This window comes from Struthio camelus, chromosome 4 (assembly GCF_040807025.1).
Source record: "Struthio camelus isolate bStrCam1 chromosome 4, bStrCam1.hap1, whole genome shotgun sequence".
Taxonomy (NCBI): Eukaryota; Metazoa; Chordata; class Aves; order Struthioniformes; family Struthionidae; genus Struthio; species Struthio camelus.
Genome location: NC_090945.1, coordinates 83,987,621 through 84,007,524, shown reverse-complemented (window position 1 = coordinate 84,007,524; position 19,904 = coordinate 83,987,621). Strand labels below are relative to the sequence as shown.

General features: G+C 48.0%; 1 protein-coding gene across 15 annotated transcripts in view; it reads right to left on the bottom strand.

Annotated features, from left to right (window-relative positions):
• PTPRA (protein tyrosine phosphatase receptor type A) overlaps positions 1-19,904 on the bottom strand; it is a 130,054-nt gene that overhangs the window by 75,853 nt on the left and 34,297 nt on the right. The window contains exon 1 of one of the 15 annotated variants that reach the window (XM_068943776.1): positions 18,046-18,088. The exons of the other annotated variants lie outside the window; for them this stretch is intronic. The gene's annotated coding sequence lies outside the window, so the exon portion shown is untranslated. Of the gene's footprint in view, positions 1-18,045; positions 18,089-19,904 lie in introns of those variants that run through there. 15 annotated transcript variants of the gene reach the window in all.

Genomic DNA, 19,904 nt, shown 5'->3' with positions numbered 1-19,904 from the left:
CGCTCCGACAAGCCTACTTGCAAAATTTAACCCGCCCTGTTTTCTTAAGCATATTGGAAGGAGTGGGAAGACATCCAGGCAAGCTTTTAAGGAAAAGAAGCATCTTTACAAGACTGATGTGATGTAGTCGGGGGGGTGGGGAACGCAGCCATGCAAAGACGGTCACGGACCGTGCCCGTTCGAAGCCGCGTCCCAGGAAGCCAGCGGACGCTTCCTGGGAAATAACGCAACGGCACGCGAGAGGCGTCCGTCAGCGACGAGCTCATAAGCAAACATTGGCATATCTACCTATGTGGACGTGAGCAGGTATGCAGACAAACAAGCTGTGACCCTACCAGTATCCATTTTAGGATGGTACAGCAGTCCTGGTAAGCACGATGCCCCGGCCATGGGATGGGTTCAGCATGCTGAACACGCTGTGCCTACGGCAGCCTGCAATACTTACAAGGCCTGTTTTTCAGTCTGCTAAACCATCTGCAACCTTTTTATTTCTCTTCCTTTTTAGATGCCCTTAATGAATATAAATACGTATTAAGAGAAAAAATTCACGTGACTCACTCTTCCTCCCTCCCCTTTCCAGCTTTGCTAGAAACGGCTCTGAAGCGGTAACGAGATGCTACTGATGTTTAGTCGGGCAATTTAGGGCGAGAACGGCAATGGGGAGCGTGGCAGGGCAGGACCACGTGCGCTGCCGAGAAAGGTGCTTCGTGCCTGGGGCGTCACGCTGGCTCCGTTTTCTGGAAGGTGGCTCATCTACCAGTCGCTTCTCAACAGGGCTGTCACAAAGTTCAACTTGGTAAAAGGAGGCTGGGCTGCATCCTGTCGTTTTTGCTTCTGGAGGTCAACAGATGCACCGAACCGATCCATCCTTCTCATCCTCGGATCTCCCAAAGGTTTCGGTGCAATATCCCACCATCCCCTCCCAAAGGTTTCGGTGCAATATCCCACCATCCCAAAGGGGCTGTTTGCATCCCAGGTCCCTCCCTCTCAAATCCCACCCCAAAGACTGCCTCATTAACAGGTAGCAAGACGATGGGGCGTTCGTTAGGCAGATTCACGCGATACAACTGGCGTGACGACGTCGAGTGGCGGTTTGGGCTCTCTCGAAGGCTCCGGTTTCCTGCGTCGTCCCCTTTGTACTCAGGCTGCGAATCTGGGGCAGGGAAGTCGAGCAGCCCTCCAGGAAGCAGCCCGGAGAAACAAGTTCCAGCCACATTTCTAAAAATGGTTATAGCTCCGGACAGCAATAGGATGTTCTTCATTCCTTCGCCCAGATGGATTTTTGAAGCTGAAGATATAAATACAACATTGTTGCAGGCTGGATGTTGTGCTTTTTTTTTTTTTTCCCCCCTCCCTCCGGGTCGCGAGTTCAGCTCTACGGTGTATCGACACTGCTCAAAAAAGCATCACCCCTTCTCGCCGTCATTAACGCTTTTATTCCATAAGCACCGTTTCGCTGGCTCATAGGAGGGAGGTGGAGTTTTACATCCCCCAAACCTTCCACCGCCACCGGCGCCGATCAGACGTCTGCATCGCCTCTGCAGCACGATGACCTGCTCCTACTCCCATTTAACGACAGCGCCCAGCGGACTGCAACAGCGCTGAATAAGATTTTTAACGGAAGTGAAAGCCGAACATGCTAGTAGTTAGGGAAAAGAGAAAAAACACCTTAAGCCACAGTAGCAGAGAGCAAAGGAAAAGGTTTGTCGCTGCTGGCACTCGCGCCGCACCACTTCAGTGTGCTGATGGAAGCGTTTTGCCCCCAGGCTCGACTGTCAGGCTCCCACTTCGGATTTACTGTCAACACAACCAAAGTTTGTGAGCAAATCCACTCACTTTTCTACAGAACGAGGAAACATCCACATTTGCTTTCGCTTGTATTTATTATAAATAGCTCGATACAACACACGCTCAGATATGATTTGCTTTTGCCGGCGCCTGCCACGCTGGTTCACCTGCGGACCAGTTGCACAGGGATGAAGGCAACCTCCTGAGAAGGTGGGAGATGCACTGTCAGTAATCCTGAAAACACAAGGAATCGATCTTTTTAACAGTCACATCGCAAATACAGGTTTTTATTTCCTGCGGACGGCTCAGGACCACCGCATCAAAGAGCAACATCAGCTCTCCTGCAACTATTATGCTCAATGAAAAATTTTCGCACACACTAACTACTGCTGAAGTCCACAGCATCTCGGCACACGTAAGGATCAGGACAACTGTGGCCCAAACTGGACATGCATCAGGTTTGAAAGCACGAAGCACCTTGCTAAAGGTGTTAAAGATGACCAAGGAAGCGGGACTAAAAGGTTTCTGGAGCCCCATCCTACCATACACACCGCACGGTACACACCGACCCAATTCCCCTCAATGCTCAGAGACCCTGCACCAGACTTTTGCATGAGTTCTGCTAAAGCCGTTGATCTTTCTGTCGGTGGGATCCTGGGGGCAGCAGGGCAAAGCCTGCAGCACTCATCACAGTGCTAGCAGGAGTCCCTGCAATGCCGGACGAGGAGCTCTCCCACACAGCCGTGGGGACCCTGTAACCTTCGGACGTGCAACGTTAAGTCCAGAGATGTAAAAACGAGCCAAAAGTCATGGACGAGACCTAGTCATGGGTGGAAAATCTGTGAGCGAGCTGTGGTGCCAGATGCTGCACGCAGCGGTGGTTTTTCACTTTAATCCATCGTTATAGTCTCCCTCGGTCCTAAGAGCGAACACAAGAAGGCTCAGTTTTGTTCATGGGGTTTCCGCCTCGTTTCATTAGTGGACACTCTGTACCAGGAGTAAAATAAGCTTGCTTTGCCAAAAGTCCTTCCCATGCTGCTTTGCACTGGTTTAAAACAAAGTTACAAAATAGCACTTTAAATCTTGTTTTTATTTAAAACTAAACATTTTTAGTTCAAATTTGCTCACATCCTTCATCTAAGTGAAAGCAAGTCGGTAATGGGGAGCGCCGAAAAGCCAGCGCCTCCTCGCACAGATCGCACAAATCACGCCTGCTTTTCTCAGCTACTGTAATTTGTGTGATATGATTCATTACTTCCAACTTTTTAAAATAAAGCGTCGAGTCTTCAGACTCCCATCGCCTTCCCATCGTGCACGCGGACTCTCCCTGTCGGTCCCTGCGGAGACAGGCTGCAGGGAAGCACGGGGCCTTACGCCTTTAACCAAAGCACTCATCGGTTTTTATGCTTTGAGAAAGTCACAGCAGGAGCTGCCCTGTCCTAAGTTTTTAATCCGCTGTCTCTAGGCTGCTGCCAGGCGGTCAGCTGTTAAGCACCACTGCTGAAGCACGTTATGATGCGAGCAAGCGGCCGTGTATTTTTGAGAGGTGAAGAGCAATCATCAGATCATCTAAGTCACGTTCTACATAGCCCAGACCTTACAGACAAGCACGTGCTACCTTGAGCCCAACAGCTTGGTTGCCAGTCACGTACTGCACACAACCTCCTCTCCCCTTATCTCTCTCTATGGACAATGACACTCCTGAAAGCTGTTTGCATGTTATTTTAAATTAAAATTTGTCCATTTAAATTAACAAGTATTTTTACTATGAGTTTGCTCCTCATGATTAAGCCCCGTACGCAGATACTTCATTACGAAGCACTCCCGCTAATAACCTGCCTGCCGATTTCTTTCTATAAGAAGGAAGACACAGCTAAAATACGCTATAGCTTTTTAGCCATCACAGCTTTTCCAATAATGTTTTAAGGGGTTGACACAAGAACTGGCCACTATGTTTAGAAATCACATCACTAATGCTGTGCGATGAGTGGATGCACGCTCTTCCCCAACGTTATGGCCAGCTGAGGCACGCAAGGTTTGCAGCAGCTCTCTGCAGCAGCAGGGCTCAGGAAGCAAGGCTGCGGGGCTCGCTTACTAATACCTAACCTTCTTCCAAAAAGTTTCGGTTCAGGGCAGTTCCTTCCTGCCTTTCAGAAGCGCTTTACTGAGAGCTGAGGGTAAATTCCCATGCATGCTTCATAAACCGTGAAGTACCTGCATGTTGGACTGTCCGAGGTCACAGCAGATGGGTGGAGAGGTCCGAGGTCCACCAGCTCCGAGGCTCCTACCCGTGCCGTGGACGCACACACAGGTGCAGGACAAGTGGGAGATGTGAGGGGATTCAATGGCTGTTTGGCAAGGAAGAGGTTTCTCTGAAATGGGCCTAAATGCTCCCTCTGCCCCCTGAGATCATGCTCTTTGCTGCGTTTATTACGCAGCAGTGACATGGAGGAACCGAAAGCAGCTCTTGCAGGTCATATGATGGTCCGTCACTTGATGCCCCAGGCCTGCCTGAGAAGGTCTTACAGGCTTTGCAGTAGGATGCATATAGGAAAAAAAACCGCACACACACAAGCACAAAAACCCAACAGTAGTTTACCTCCGATCAACGCGCCAAGTCACAGTCTCACGCTACTGAAATCTCTCCATCAAATTCGGCGGTACCTCCTGTACTGGCTGGTAGGACATCAGGATGCTGACGGTTCAAAAAAATCCTACGTGTTAAGGTAGTCAGCCTGTGAGGATCAGTAGCTGCAATAGAAATTAATATAATAACCTAGAAAGAGACATCGGCATCTAACTCCTGAGCTACACAGCTGCTCCTCCAAAAATCCTGAGCTCTTCACAAGCCTAAAGCAAAAAAGAAAAAAATAAAGGTGACCTGCAGCATTACCAAAACCAAGTTGTTTTACCTTGATCTATTCCCGTTTTTCCTTGCCATCCTAAATCTTGTCTATTCAAGTGCCACAGGTTTTGCAGCAGAAACTCTCTCACTGGAGGTGCAGTAACAGCCTACCAGCAAGTGCACGCACAGGGCCTGACTCTGCACACGTTGAAGCGAACAGCAAAGCTCCTGGTGTCTTTAGGGTGCAGGTCTGGACACTGCAGCAACTCGCACTGGGGCGAGTTTCCCCCTGCCCGCAATTCCATATCAAAAATAAGAAGAAAATGTAAAAATCTCTATGCAAAGACTGATTCTCCTCTGCTGGCCACCTACTGTGACTGCCCACAGATGTTTAAAAAAAAAAAAAGAGAGAGAGAGAGCGAGAGAGAGAGATCTCAGACTTCCTCTTAATAGACAAATAAGGTAACAGTTTTCAGTGACTTTTTCCCCAAGCTGAACCGGAAGATCCATTTAAGTTCAGTTAGAATAAACCAAGGGTGCACAGCTAGGAAACGCGACACGTAAGCGCTGGCAAAATCAGAGAGCAAAAGAACAGAAAAAAGATGCCAAGATGTTATAAATATCATACAACCAGCCTCAAAGATGCCCGGGAACTTTTGGGCCGAATACGGGTAAAAACTGCACGCTCGGGGAAGGAGCTCGGCTTTCCCACAGGCTCGGACAAGGCAGGGGGAGAGGAAAAGGCAGTGGCTCCTCGAGCACACACGAGTGTTCAAGATGGTCCCAAATGACACATCTCAGCCATGACGGCTTTCCAGAGTAGTAAGAAGGTGATGCACCAACGTACTCAAAGCTTGTTTCCCCTCCACTGCCAAGTAAATCCATGCTACTTAAATAGAAAAGCACATTTATGGAGACTAGCTTAATTAAAAGTCTGGTAAAGTCTGTTTAAATTGCAGAGAAATTAAGAAGGCCAATAGGATCCTGGGTTGCATTAGGAAGACTGTTGCCAGCAGGTCAAGGGAGGTGATCCTGCCCCTCCACTCAGCCCTGCTGAGGCCTTACCTGGAGTACTGCGTCTGCACACAATCCCGGGTAACGTGCTCTAGGGGACCCTGCTTGAGCGGGGGGGTTGGACTAGATGATCTCCAGAGGTCCCTTCCAACCTCAACCATACTTGATTCTGTGACTTGCTAAGCAGGCAATATATGGGGGCTTCCTCACTTCACCACTGAGCAGGGGCGCAGCGCAAATCTGAGTTGCACCAGGCTCCCCTTGAAAGCTAGCAGGGGACCGAGGCACTCCGATGCTTAGGTTGTTTCTTCCCTCGCCACGTTTACTCCCGCAGCTTGGCCGAGCAGAGGCGTCACTACGATCAGTAGCTGGATGTTACTGGGAACCCAAGGACTGGTAAGCGTCTAACAGTGAAACAACTCAACGACTGTTGTGAAGGCATCACCCGCGGGTTAGGGCGTGAGAGACATCTCGGCAGCACCCGCAAAACGAGGGTCTTGCGGCCCGGCCACCCGTTTCAGCTCCACCCATCAGCAACGGCTTTGGAGAGAAAAAGCAGGATGGACAAAAACAGAGAACGGCACCAAAATAAGCCGCGGAGGTAACCAGTAGCAACGGCACCTCGTCCATCACAAAGACGAGGCTGCCAGGACTCATTCAAACCCGCGTCACGCGCCGGCACAGCGTATGCATGGCAACCACCGCTGCGGGTTTTTTTATTGAGTTGAAGCTTAGTTTTACAACAGTTTCTCTTTTTGCAAATAGCTGCTTTAAATATAATTAGGAAGGCTTTGATAAAAATTTACAGATGAGCTTGGTGCAAGTCAGCTTCCCATGAAAGCAAGCGTAGAAGGTTTTCCTCAGCACATTCATGCAGCATGTTTCTTGCAGTGTATTATTTCTGTATTATCGGACAAATTACGGAGGAATAAGGCACTCTAATTATGTTCCTGAATTTCTGAACGAACTACGAGAAAGAACAGAAAAATATTCTAAATCCCATTAAAAAGAAAAGAATGAAATCAACATTTACGCTGCCCCATTTTCAGGCTCCGGTACCGAAAAAAGATGCCTAATTGCCTGTAGCATAGCAGCAGCCTCTAATCACAGCAGCAAATGCCAAGGGTGGAAGCAAAACACCCTAATAATACATATTTTCTACTCAAGCCTTAGAAGAGTCAAATCACTGAAAACACACTTGCTAATGACCTGGGATGAAGCTCTCCGGAGCTGCTAATCCAGATTTTTGGTAGCAGCAACTTCAACAGATACTGATTTTTTTTTTTTATTTTCCCTAAGTTTGAATTGAATTCTAGTTTAGTTGCTTCTAAGTGGAGAAAGCCAAAGGAGAAAGGAAGAGAAAAGCTTTGCTCCCACCACCTTTTAACTGATGAGTGCAATGGAAGTGGAAAGGATGAGAAGGCTTTGGCGCTTGGCAGCCTCCCAGGACCTTCAAGGACCCAGGCAGGAGACAGAGCCAGGCTCTTCCCTGCCCGTGGAGTAGGAGAATACGAGGTAATGGGCATAAGATGGAGAAAAAATAAAATAAAAAAGGTTGTGCTGTCTGTCACTGTGCTGATGCACAAACCCTGGGTGATGGCATTACCGTGCTCCGTGCAGTGCACTTGGAGAAAGGAGTATATAAGAGAAGGGAGGCTCCATCACGTCATTTGAGGGTCCATCCCAGCACAGAGACGCTGAAAACCTTCCGGATAACGACCTAAAGTTCCCCCGCTGAATTCACCCTCTTTCTCAGCCTCACCTCCACGATACAACGCTTTTACCGTGCTGTAAATGCAAACAGGCTGCTGCATCACCGGCAACAGCCTGGTGAGATTTTCTTCTTCTCTCTCTCAAAAAAAAGAGATCTCCAGATTATTTACGCCGCTCTTTGAACACCACCAGCTATTGTCGGGAAGCTATACGCAGCGTCTTGAAACTCTGAACATTGCTGGCAGGGGTTGGTCTTATGCACAGCACCGAAACACGCTCGGGTGAGAGGCTGGGCAGAACCCAGTGGGTGCAACCACCACGTTTTATGCAGAAGGATTTTGGGGGGGGGGGGGGGAGGCGCAGAAAAACAGCAGGAACCAACAGCCACACACAATTGACACGCAGAGCCAGGTAAGCCGGGCTAGGCGATGGGAAGCTTTGGCTCCATGTTTAAGCGGTGCAATCGCACGGACAAACGTAGGCAGCAGCATCTTTTTGGGGGGGGGGGACAAACAAAGCTGGGGACGTTCCTGGAAGGAGCCGGTGCATTGCATTACAAAGCAAAACTGGACGGTTTGCCGTCTTCCTTTGCACTCGGCTGCCTCACCCAGAAGGCCAGGTTTCGGGTGACTTTATCTGACGTTACCTGCAAGAGTAACTGCGTTATTTCTATCGTCTCCAACAATATCTAGCTCTTACGTAAAGCCTTTAATCTGCAGATCCTCAAACCATCCCGCAAAGAAAGCAAGTGTCATTTCCTTCCCCCTCCCACGCCCCCGGCTGCCGACGAGGAAGTCGTAACGCAAGTGAAATAATAAATATCGCCCGGCAAAAAAAGAGCACAGTTAGCTCCTTAGGAAAGACAGCATTCCCATATTCTGGACTACTTCGGTTTCCCCCTCAGGAAACAGCTTTTTATGGCTCTGTAGCAAAGCTCCTCCCAATTCTGGCATCTCCCCCTCTTCCGCCCGCACAACTAGCGCGAGCGTTTGATGGTTTTAACCAGTTCGTGGATATATACGCTGCAGTCGGCGTCCGCAGCCCTTCCCGCTGCTCTTGCACGTCTCGCAGGTCGGTTTACCGTAAGCCAACACGCAAGCAGCAATCCCGGATTTATCACTTCATCTCACAGGTGGTTCCAGGACTGCTCCCCCCCAAATCTGCTTACTGCCCTTAGCAAGGGAACCTCCAGGCATTTTGCTGCTAGTCTTCTCTATCATTTTATCTCCTTTCAATTCACTGGGAAAATCATGTTTGCTTAAATCTATTTAAAGGCTTTCTGCAAATACGTACCTACACTGTACCACTACTTCTGTCCACACAAGTTTCTCTAACTACCAAAAAAAGTCATAGCTCTTTTTTTTTTTTTTTTAATTCTTTATAAGCTTATGTTGCTCAGTGCTCCCGTTTCCATTACCTCTGGAGTTCGTGTGAATTTTTCCCATAACGACACTATGCTACAGCAGGTTAGCAAAGCTTACCCGATTTCCTTTTCCGTCACTGTACTTTACGAGCAAAGGGCTGTTTGCTTCATTTAGCTGTATCGCGACTATTAACTATGCTAAGGACCAGAAACCTCAGGCTGGAAAGGACTCGCGCATCTCATTCCTGAAGCGCTCCTAGGCTAAACGTATCATAGGAGGCTTCAGAGGAAGAGAACATCGAAGGTAGAGGAGGTATGAAGAGCTTCAATATCACCACCTAGAACAGAGAGCGCTCCACGCGAGCATCACTAAGGAAAAAAGTCCTATGAGACAACCTGCCTTTTTTCCCCAGCTGCAAGCAGCAATAACTGCAGCAACAGTGACTTTCCTGAAGTCCCCCGGCGAGGCGTGACAGCACCCGCAACCACCCGCCAGTGCCGTCATCTACCCGTGCGGTACTGCTGCCTCCTAAGGAAGGATCCGCGTGGGATGGAGAGGTGCAGACAGGCGTTTTCAACTACCGAAGGCTGCTCTTAGAGCAGAGTCGGCGCCAAAGGAGTGTGCTGAGTTCGGTTGCCTACAGGAGCCGCAAGAAAGGGGAATTTCACCCCTTAAGCTCCCACCTACCATTTTTTTTGGCGCTACGTAATTCCTTTGACATTGCTGACCTACTACTCCTCGTTTGCAATAGCGTGGTGGCAGACAGCCGGGGCTGAGTCCATGAGTACAGGTCAAAGTCTCCGGCCAGGACACATATGAAAGGAAAGAGTCATAGCAATTACACGTCATAGGAACTCGGACAACGGCTTTGCCGGCAGAGCACCCTTAGCGAGGGCCCGACAGCTGGCCGCAAAGCCACCTCGCGCTCACGGAGCCTTCGGCGGCACGGCTGCATCATCCGCAAATCACGCTCCCCGGTACGTAACCGCAAAGCTTTGCACGTGGCGGACAACACCTCCGCGAAGGAAGACAAGCCTCCTTTCCGCACCCTCCAAAGCGGCGACGCCGGGCAGAGCGGGCTACGGCAGGGAGGAGGAGGAGGGTTAACAGAGCAACGCGGAGGGATGACGCAGGTAAGCCGAGCCAGCGAGCTGCTGCCTGTGCCGAGTTTGCTTCCTCCTCCTCTTACTGAAAAAAGGGCCTGGTTTTCTGCTCCGAAGCGGCTTGCTGCAGGGTCAGAGGGGATGAGGAGGATGCAGGAGGAAGGCCAGCTTCCTCTGGCAACAGCCAGACCCGGTCTGCCCAGCCACAGCAGTAATGTTAAATCCATGCGCGCGCTGGGTATCAATGCCGCAGTGTTTTCTCCATCAGCGGACTCCTTGGAGGACTCCGACTTCCTTTCGGGCATTCAGACTAGAGAAATAAAAAGGATTTAAAGCAGATCACTGCATTTTTGAGGAATCTCCAGGAAGTCTTAGCGGTTCTGTATTTGTAATCCACGCAGTATTTCATCTTCCCCAAACAACTCAAGCTGACATAGTAAACATGGAAAATGCAAGAAAATCTGTGCCTCTTTGGGGCATTGTCAGATGTTTTTCCTAACCAAAACGTTATCAAACTGATTTAACACTCATCAAGAGAACTTCATTTTCTCTGCTAACCCCTTTCCCACTTGTAGGGAGGTTAATGTTGCCATATGTTATTCTCACACAGACAGAAAGTAGCTATAGGAAAGCAATCACAGGGGACTCGATTTTTGAAATTAAATAAAATATTCCTGAACAACCTCATTTTTTCACTCCTTTTGGGTTCAGCCACTATGTGTGGCATGTCTGCTACCACACAGGTGGAAATTGAGACATCAAATCTTCCCCAAATCATCATCATCATCTAAAATGTTGTAGTAGATAACTACAATCTTCAGAGCAACAACTTTTTAAAAGAACCAAGCTCTTCTGGGTAAATAAGCCGTAACATCCTCAGACATTCCTCAAGAACAAGATCAAAACCATCACTTGGACTTCTCTCAGCTATCATAGCAAGGTATTGCTAGGCATTTAAGTCCAGCAGGCATGCCCACGAGAGGAGATCACGCATGGCAGCTGCATGCTCCACGCACTTGCAGAGACCACCCAGGTAATACTGAGCTTACTGCTTTACTAGAGATTGGCAGATTACAACCAAGGGGAAAGAACTTTTTCTAATTTTGCTGGAAGTATTTTATTACCAAAACCCAAACTGGATTTGTAGCACAATTTTCTCCCTACTCTGGAAGTGAAAAAATCTGATCTGCAGAAGTCATGTCAGCAAACTCATGAAGAAACTATTCCACGTGCACGTAAATTCCAACGTAGGCATTTTAAGTTGTGTTAAATGCTAAACACGCAGGCTTTTTGCTGAACTGAGCTATGTGCATCTGGTGATCATCATCATTAGACCGAACCAGTTACCACTACTGCTTCTTGCGTTAAATATAGAGGGGAATGCCTTCAGATGCAGATACCACTGCGTCTATCACTCCAGCATTTTTGGAAAGGGAGACGGAAGCTCAGCTCCTGTAGGTTAAGTTTGAAATAAAAAAGAAAAAAAGTTACAACAATCTTAAAGATATTCAACCTTCAGAATTGACCACAGGGAGCCCAAACTGATGGAAGTACTAAAACAGAAGTGGCCAAACCGGCAAGTCTTCCACCGTTCATGGAAGAGATTGCTCCTCATTTCATCCCATCTTCAGCTGGTTACACACTCCTGCCAGTGGACAACGGTGTCCCGAGGGTAACAGCGCTCCCAGGAAAGCCGTGAAGTGGCAGAACAGACTAATTAATGCAACTTCTTCTGGTTGATTGGGGATCGCCATGAGTTAAGAAACAGTTTGGCCTTCGGGGGAACCCCAAGGGGAACCCCGAAGCTGCAGCGCTTGAACAGTGATTATGATATCTGGGTCCATTCCAGCTCTTCCACCCATTTTTTGCAGTCCAGGGACAAGGCCTGTATCTTCCTGTGCCTCTGTTCCTGTTATTCTGCCCGTCTTGCGCACAGCCTCGAACCAGCTCAAGCGCTGTCACCGCGCGCGTCTAGGCAGTGCCTACACAGTTGCATTCACCAGCCTCAACGATGGCATAAAACTCTCTTGGCCTTAGGCTTGCGCTGCTGCCGCCTGTCACCCGGCAGCACGAGCGGCTATTTCAACCCCATTCTTTCCGCAAGCCTCAAACAGATTTCATTACAACCGACACCAAGGCGAAGAGAAAGAATGAACCGAAAATCCCAATTTTTTTTCTTTTTCTTTTTTTTTTTTTAAATATGTAATAGCAAATGACAAACATATCTGTGGTTTACAGAGGAGGCAATAAATTCAAGCTCCAGTCACAGATCGGACCAAAAAAAGAGACTTAAGTCATTCAATCCACCGCCCCGTGACGGCTTCATCCCCATGAGACGCTCCTCAGTTTTGCAAAAGACTTTGAGCCTCTAACTGAGGAAGTCCCAAACGAAGAGCATGCCGACAAAAGGGGTTTTTTTTCCTTTCTTTCAGAGTTGAACCAGCCCTTTGCTGCTTCCTCAGCCTGGCTTTTTGCAGGATTTGGTCTGGTGGCAGGAAAAGCAAATGGTCTTTAGCAAATGAGCTGTGGATTTGTGAGCTCTAAAAGAATAAGCCGGCTCCTCAGCAAAGCGGTTGGGTTGCTTTCTCTCACAGCTACTCACACCACCCCAAGTAAATCTTCAGGTTTTATATAAACAAGCTGACCTAAGCTGGCACTTAGTGTAGTTTTAACTTCAAATTGATTCAGAAAGATGCATTTCCACCCCTGAAGGGAGTCGAGGTCTCCAACCACCTAACTTCCCCTCCAGTAAATGCTATAGTCCAAGAGTCTTGTGAGACCCACCAGGAGGAAGGTGGACGGGGCCTTGGAGATGCCATTCATCCTCTTAACCTTCAATGACTCTCACCAGCCATAGCAGAATTAAAACAAGCAACAAAAACAAAAAATAGCCAATCAACTTTTTTCTTTTCTCCAGTTTTCATTGTGCTGGACCCCTCATGACACCATTGCTCAGAAAGTATGTTCTTCCCCTTTCCCTAACTTTGGAGAACAAAACTATTTTAGGAATAGTCACACACACACACACACACACACACACACACACACACACAAAAGAAAGGAAGTCGAGGGGGGTTTTTTGTTTGCAGGGTTTTTTGGTTTCAAGTTTGGCATTTTGTAATAAAGGCTGCAGCCAGACACATCTCAACTCAAAGCTAACAGAGGAGGAAAAAAAGCCCGATAACCGCACACCTACGGACTTCACACCAGTTTCTGGCGAATTTTCCCCCAAAATTCCCAAATAATTTACAATTTAGAGGAGAGCTTTATGGTGAACGAGAGTAATTATGTCAGAGGCGGCTTCCTTTGAACGAGTCCCTACACCCCAGCCACGGCTGAGGATCAGCTGGGCCCGCATCTGTGCGGACAGATACCCTCCAAAGAGCAAACCTCTGCCCAGCGATGAATACTTCAATGACTTATAGAAAAAAAAAGCGCTTGCCTATGGTAACCGTCCTGGCTTTCAAATGGGACTTTCCAAATACGGCACGAGAAGAAAATTGCATAGTTTAAGCGAAAGAGCTTTTCAGCGGACAACCCCGCGAGGCCGGCGGCCGAGGCCGTGCTAGAGCCACCTCCCCGCATCACTGACGCGACAGCAGCACAACAGCAGGAATTCCTCCCGTTGCTCCTTCCCTGCTGAACGATGGCATTCGGACTCTAAATTAGGAACCCGAAAACGATTAGCCTTACCATTCGCCCCAGCCCCTCCCTAATTACACTGCATAAAAACGTACGTAACAATTGCAAAGATAACATTGTGTGTCATAAATATCGCACAGGAATCCAGCAGTGGCAGCGTTGGCTTCCTGACCCGGGAAAGCTGCTATAATTGTAGCGCATTGTGCTCACGGAGGATTGAGATGGGGAAGTTGGTTGCCAACAGGTTTTGTTTGCTATCATTTCCCAACGGGTTCTTAAAACTCTCCGTGTTCCCAATCGACGTCACGTCAATGCTCCGCTCGGCGTTTCGCATCTTGCAGCTCCACGGGAATTTCACGTTCCCTGTAGAAACGGATTAAAATCATCCCAGAGGACGTAAAAGCTGGATGCTTCAGTGCATAGATCCCAAGCAATTACAGTAGAATCTGTGCGTTTTGCTTTTAGGTACACTTTTTGCAAGTAAGGGCGCCTAACCTAAACCCACCTTTGCTCTCGGAGGCCCTGCACTCAACTCTCTATCCAGACAGAAATTCAGGAGATTTCGGTTATAAGAGTAATTTGGCCATTACATCACCGATTTTAATTCTGATATTTGTTGCTCCTAAGCTGGCCAGCCTCTGGGGGCTGGTGTTAAATTACTCAAGGTTGAAGAAAGCGCCACAGCCTCCCGGACGGGCAGTGGGTGCGCACTGGGCTCTCCTCCCAGCGGGAGCCGTCCTGGCGAGCCGAAATATCTGCTCCCGAGCGTTTTCCTGCGCTCCCCTCTCTTGCTAGAGAGGCGACTCCAACCGCCTCGACTGCAAATCTGCTTCGACAAGAAACGGAAACGAGTCCTCCCTTCCAGTTACCTCCTAATGATGTAAGGACTGACAAACTTACTGATTTTTGAAGTCGTGCCTTCAGAAAGCAGAGTTTCTTTCACCTCAGTGAGGTCCGCTGCAGCAACCAACATTTCCCGACAAGACCTAACGGTAGCTTTTAGCTGCAAAACACCACAGTTCTTTGATGCCTCCAGCATAAAGCACGTGCAACCGTCCTGTTGAGTCCAACTGCCGCACAGACTCACCTTGCATAGGAGCAGAAACTCCTTCACAAAGGTAAAGCCTGTTGTCTAATATTAGGACAAATAGAAGGAGACTCCTAGCTTCTGGTTGGTTTTGGAGATGCTTACGGCCAGATTAAACAAGATAAACAGGACACACATAAGTGGCAAGTCACCTGAGCCACACCTTTAGCATTTCCCGGCTGCAGTCCTGGCCTACTGCTGCCAAATGCAGCATCGGAGATGTCGATGCCGTAAGCTGTTGGCTTCTTGCCTTTGCATCCCAGAGGTACACCACTGGCTTCGGTCTATTCTCGGTTATATCTTTACTTTCTTTGCAGGAAAAACAATTAGTTCCACATCAGTCACTCCTTCCTCACTTAAGGCCTTTTATAAATTATATAGGGAGGGGATTCCATTTTCTGGGCCATTTCCCCAGAAGGCATCAAGTTGGGCTTTTCCCCCTCCTCTCCTGGACCAGGATCCCTTCTGCAACATCTGCCCCAGCAATCCTAGCTGTGATGGAGGCTGTTTGCTCAGGACCCCACATCACCAGGTCTAAGATGAAAAGCAGCCTTCCAGGAAGGTTTCAAAGGCAAAGCCAAACACTGACTGTCCTCTAAGGGCTCCGTGCTTTACGATAAATACCTCCCTCATCAGCATGCAGAGCTACATTCGTTCTGCCACTTGCAATGCTAAAGCATTGAAGTTGCACTGAATTTTCAATTTCACAGTTTGCAACGTGACGCAGGAGATGCTCAGGGGTCTCCAGGCTCGGGGCACTGGCAGTATTTACACGCTTTTCAGAGCTGTGAATCGCTGCCTGCGAATCTGCTAACGTCTGCAAGAGGGGAAGCGCGTGCCTCCAGGTGAACGGAAGCGAGTTTATCCATATGTACAGCGGAGGTTAAGGCAGCAGAGAGGCAAAGCGTCACTCCAGTACAACATTCAGATCTTTGGTAATACCATCGATGGCACTTGGGAGTTAGCATCGTCCGACAGGCTCTTAAATATGGATCACCTACTGTCAAATAAGAAGCAGGTTCACACTGCAGATCTTCTTGTCCACCCAGGGAAGTACTGCGATCTCTCCGCTTCAACCTCCCCACTACTCAATTTTCCCAGAACTTGTAGGATTCACAGTCTTTAAAGTTCCTCAAATTTGGCTGAAATTGCTTAATGGTAAAAAAGGTTATTTGGGATGGAGGGGCTGATAAATGCAGACTGTCTCCTGCTACTGCTCTCATACCTTTAGGAAGCTGGGCTGAAAAATACATCACTTTACTCAGTTACCTAAAAGCTGTGAGTGACACTGTCATCACTAGGACTGTACCTGTATCTATCAAGTATTAGCTCGAACGCGCTAAAAACTCCTTGTCCCTACGGAAAATACGCTCCCCAAGAAACAGTAGCAACACATGAGGCTTTTCAGCCCTGATTACCAGACCAGTGCAAGACCAGCCAAGGCTAGGGAATACTGATTTGTACTCAGAGATTAGTTCAAGCAAAAAGGGGTCAGGGAGAGCAAACGGCTCCTAGACACTCCAACAACAACTTGCGGTAGGATTCTTCAATGCACATGTAGCATTATGGCTTTAGAAGCATGGCGCAGATTAATCAAACAGAATAATTATCTTATAGTGAAGCGTTGAGCTGGAATTAAAGAGATTAACATTCGGGTCCCAGCTCTAGAAGATCTCGCCCTTGGGGAAGTCATATCATTTCCTGCATCTTGCCTCTCCTTTCCACAAAATCGCTCTGAATTACTGAGTGCAGAACCTGAGTGAAGATGCCAGAGGGAAAGACCATGCCAAGCCAGACTTTGTTTTTTCACATGTTATCGCTTAACATCCACTCTGAGGCACTGTTTTGTTTTATTCGTGACTCTTTTAAGGAAGATTTGCAATCTTAAGGGAGAAAAAAGACTCACGTGTTATCTTTTAAATAACACGTGCTCCTAGGAAAGTACAGCTCTGAAGGAATACTCATACAAATATACTGGAAAATGTGCAGGGCAATTTCATATAATAAAGTGTCTGATGGTACTTCGTCACGAGAGACAATACGGTTTGCAGCCCCAGAGATTTTAAGTCGGGCCACATTCTGGAGTTAGAGGAGCACGGCTTGGCCATAGTTCACACTAGCGCATCAGGACACGACAGAAACACTGTCTCAAGTTTTTCCACTTCGGCATGTTGTGGTTTCCTATAGCTAGGTTTCTGAAGACTTTGGAGTTAATGTATGGTCGCTGTTCTTGTTTCTCAAGTTCACAAAACAGAAAGCAAGACATTTAACCATCACTGCAAATGTCTCATTCAGTTACTCCATACAGCCTCACCTGTAGGCCGCTATGAGAGTCTAACATTGCTTACATTTGTAAGAACCTTTGTCACATTCCTATTCCTTTAAAAAGCAAAGGGATACCCAAGAATTTCTGGAGTGTGACTTCATCTGATGGCTTTTGTGAAAGGTGCTTAAGGCATGCACAAAGTTAGGCTAACAATCTCAGTATTGTCCAAAAAGGAAGAAAAAAGCAGGTTAAACTTTGGTGAGGATGAAAGGAAAGCGGAAAATACGTAGGTAGAAGAAGAACAACAAGAAGATTCAGCTGCATTTCAAAATGGGTTTTTTGGTTCCTTTTTTAATCTAAAGCCAAACCTTTATATCGAATCCAAATTTGTGCTGTACAGTTTACAGAGCAAGGCGAGGCTCCTTCCACTGTAAAAGGTTGCATCTAGCACACAGCCAAGGGAAATAAAGTAGAACTTGTAATGGGAGGAAGATAACTGCATTTTGGCGGTGATACCTGTGTAATCCATAACCCAAAAGCTGTCATCACCTGAAACCAGCAATAGCAAACAGTCACAACAGCCCAACTCTCCTCCTCAAGGTCAGCCTGAAACTGCACCGGGAGGGCTGCAAGGAGAAGCCTCGCTGCAAGGCTGGAGAGAAAATCCCACGTCATTTCAACCCAGCACTTCTCACTCATCTCCAGTTGCCTTGAAAGCATAATTAACTTCACTTGTCTTTTGATTTTATCTTCATTTTCTCAGGTTTGGAGCTATCTGGGTAAGGACTGGGTGCGTACGTATGTGCGGGTTTGCACGGCAGTGCATGCAGGCACTTGTTCCGAGTTACCAGCTTCACAATATAACTGTTTGCTTTTCTCGGGGCCTCCTCAGAGAGGTAAACTTAGAGAGGAAGTCTAACCTTTGAGAAGTTTTCTTTTTATCCTTCACAGTCATTACGGAAAAAAGGTTTCTTCTCCCACTGCATCTTTCTGATAAGGACAAGCTCGAATCAAGGGATTGTTCAACCTAACTACGAACAGGCACCGAGAGCTCAAACTGCCCCATGACTCAACACGGCCCCCACAAAGCACCCAACCGCACGGAAGGGATTTTCTTCCCTTTTCCAAACAAGTTTTCAAGTTTGCTGAAAACCTGCAAGACAGGATTCAGAGAAACAATAGGGACACCCATATGGAAAAGAGATGAACGAAAGAAGGCTCACCCAGGCTCAAGACCAGTTGCCGCTCCAGGCTACAGCCACCGATCTGCCCATATTCAATTTAGTTTTCTGAAGTTCCCCCACCGCTGCTGGTGCGGCAGAAAGCAGCTCTCCAAACGTTGCTGCTGTCTGCACAATCACACGCCCCAAGACATAACTCACGTCCCGTGATTTACGGCAGGCGAGTTCCCCCTGCTCCCTTCCCCGCCTTGCCATATGTCGTGGGCCTCTAAATCTCTACGTGACAGGGAAATCGAGAACACTTACGAAAAACTTAAGGACAAATAAAAATGATCGGTGTTCCTCCCCTTGCAGCAGCACTTGCCGTTTTCTACTTAAGGAAAAGAAAAAGTCAGCGCTAGATCTAGCTAGAGATTACGTTTCCATTCCTTCCTATCCCCTCCCATCCAAAATGAGAGACTTGCTAGAAAAAAATTGTTTTATTCAAACTAGGGGCGGGGGGGGGGGGTCACAAGAGGTACAGACAGGCAGGTGACCTGTGCTACTGCTTCTCTCTTACAACTCTACAGGATAGGTTCAGCACCAATTTGATTCAGACAAATAGACCGGATTTAGCCAAAAGGTTGGAAAATTCCATCCAAAACAGTAGGAGAGGCTTTATACTTAAACAAAAAAATCCAGCCCCCCTCCCTCTTTCCTTCTCAGTGGAAAATGAAGTTTGCCAGCAGCTTAGACGGAAGCTTCTGAGCCAGCCCGGTCAGGGGTTCACCTATCTACCAAACGAGAAAGGCCAAGAACAAGGCATTCAAACACGCAGCCCTGCCAAAACCTCAGTGGTTTATCATCTAGAGTTCAGATCAAGACCTACAGCTTTGCTGCTCGCACTACACGCGGAAGGAGTTTCCGAGGAACTTCTACTGGCGCTGGGCCTGGAAGTCAGCCTCTGCCTCGCCGCTGGGAGCCGAGTCGCTGCACACAGCCTTGGCTCCTCAGCAGATTTCGAAAGCTCAATTTCCTATGCCTACATGCCACATCCTTTACTGCTAGCATAACACTGAAATACCACAGTGTTTTTGAACAATGCAGTAGATTTCTCTAAACTCAACTGTTTCCATAAGCCTGGCGGCCCAAGGCTCGGGGAGAAGGAGCCCAGGGGAGGGAACAGCCCAGCAGCGCCGGCTGCAGAGACAGGACCGCACGCAGCAACGCTCTCAGCAATGCTCGTTTTCACAGCAAGTTTTGTACATCATCTACGACCCTTCTCTTATATCCTCGTTACAAAGTCGCTGGACTCGCAGAAATAACCGGATTGGAAAAAACCTGGGACAAGCCGGTCGTGGCTTGCCAAAACTAAGCTTCCCAGCCAGCCGGCTAAACCAGGACAGACAGCAAAGCCCTGAGCCTGCCACCAGCGGTGGCACAGAGAGAGGCACAGCTAGAAGACCAGGTAGTAATGAGCAAGTCTAACCATCCCGCATTAAAAAAGAAGAACTTACACTCCCATTAGGTAGTTCGGGAGAGGTGGCAGCGTTTGCTAGTGGGGTCTGTTTCTCATCCTTAGCCTCTCTCCTCCAGGAATGTAGCGTTTTTGGTTCAGCCAGTTTTAGTTTGTTTGTTTGCAAGCAGGAAGCACAGCTCATTTCCAGCCCAGAGAGATCAATTTAAATTTTCCTTGGTTTCTGGGAGGAAGGTTCCGATGTGCGTTTTCAAGAATCTGAAACTTGCCCTGCTCCTGCCAATCTAATTTTGAAAGAAGGATTACATTTAGCGCTGCATTCTTCACACAGCAGTTTTTAACCCCAAACTCTTTCCTCTCTATAGGATCACTTGCCTCTCAGGGAAACGCACCTCTCTGATGGGGGTCACTCAGCAATCCGTTGCGATGGGTCACAGCAGCTTAG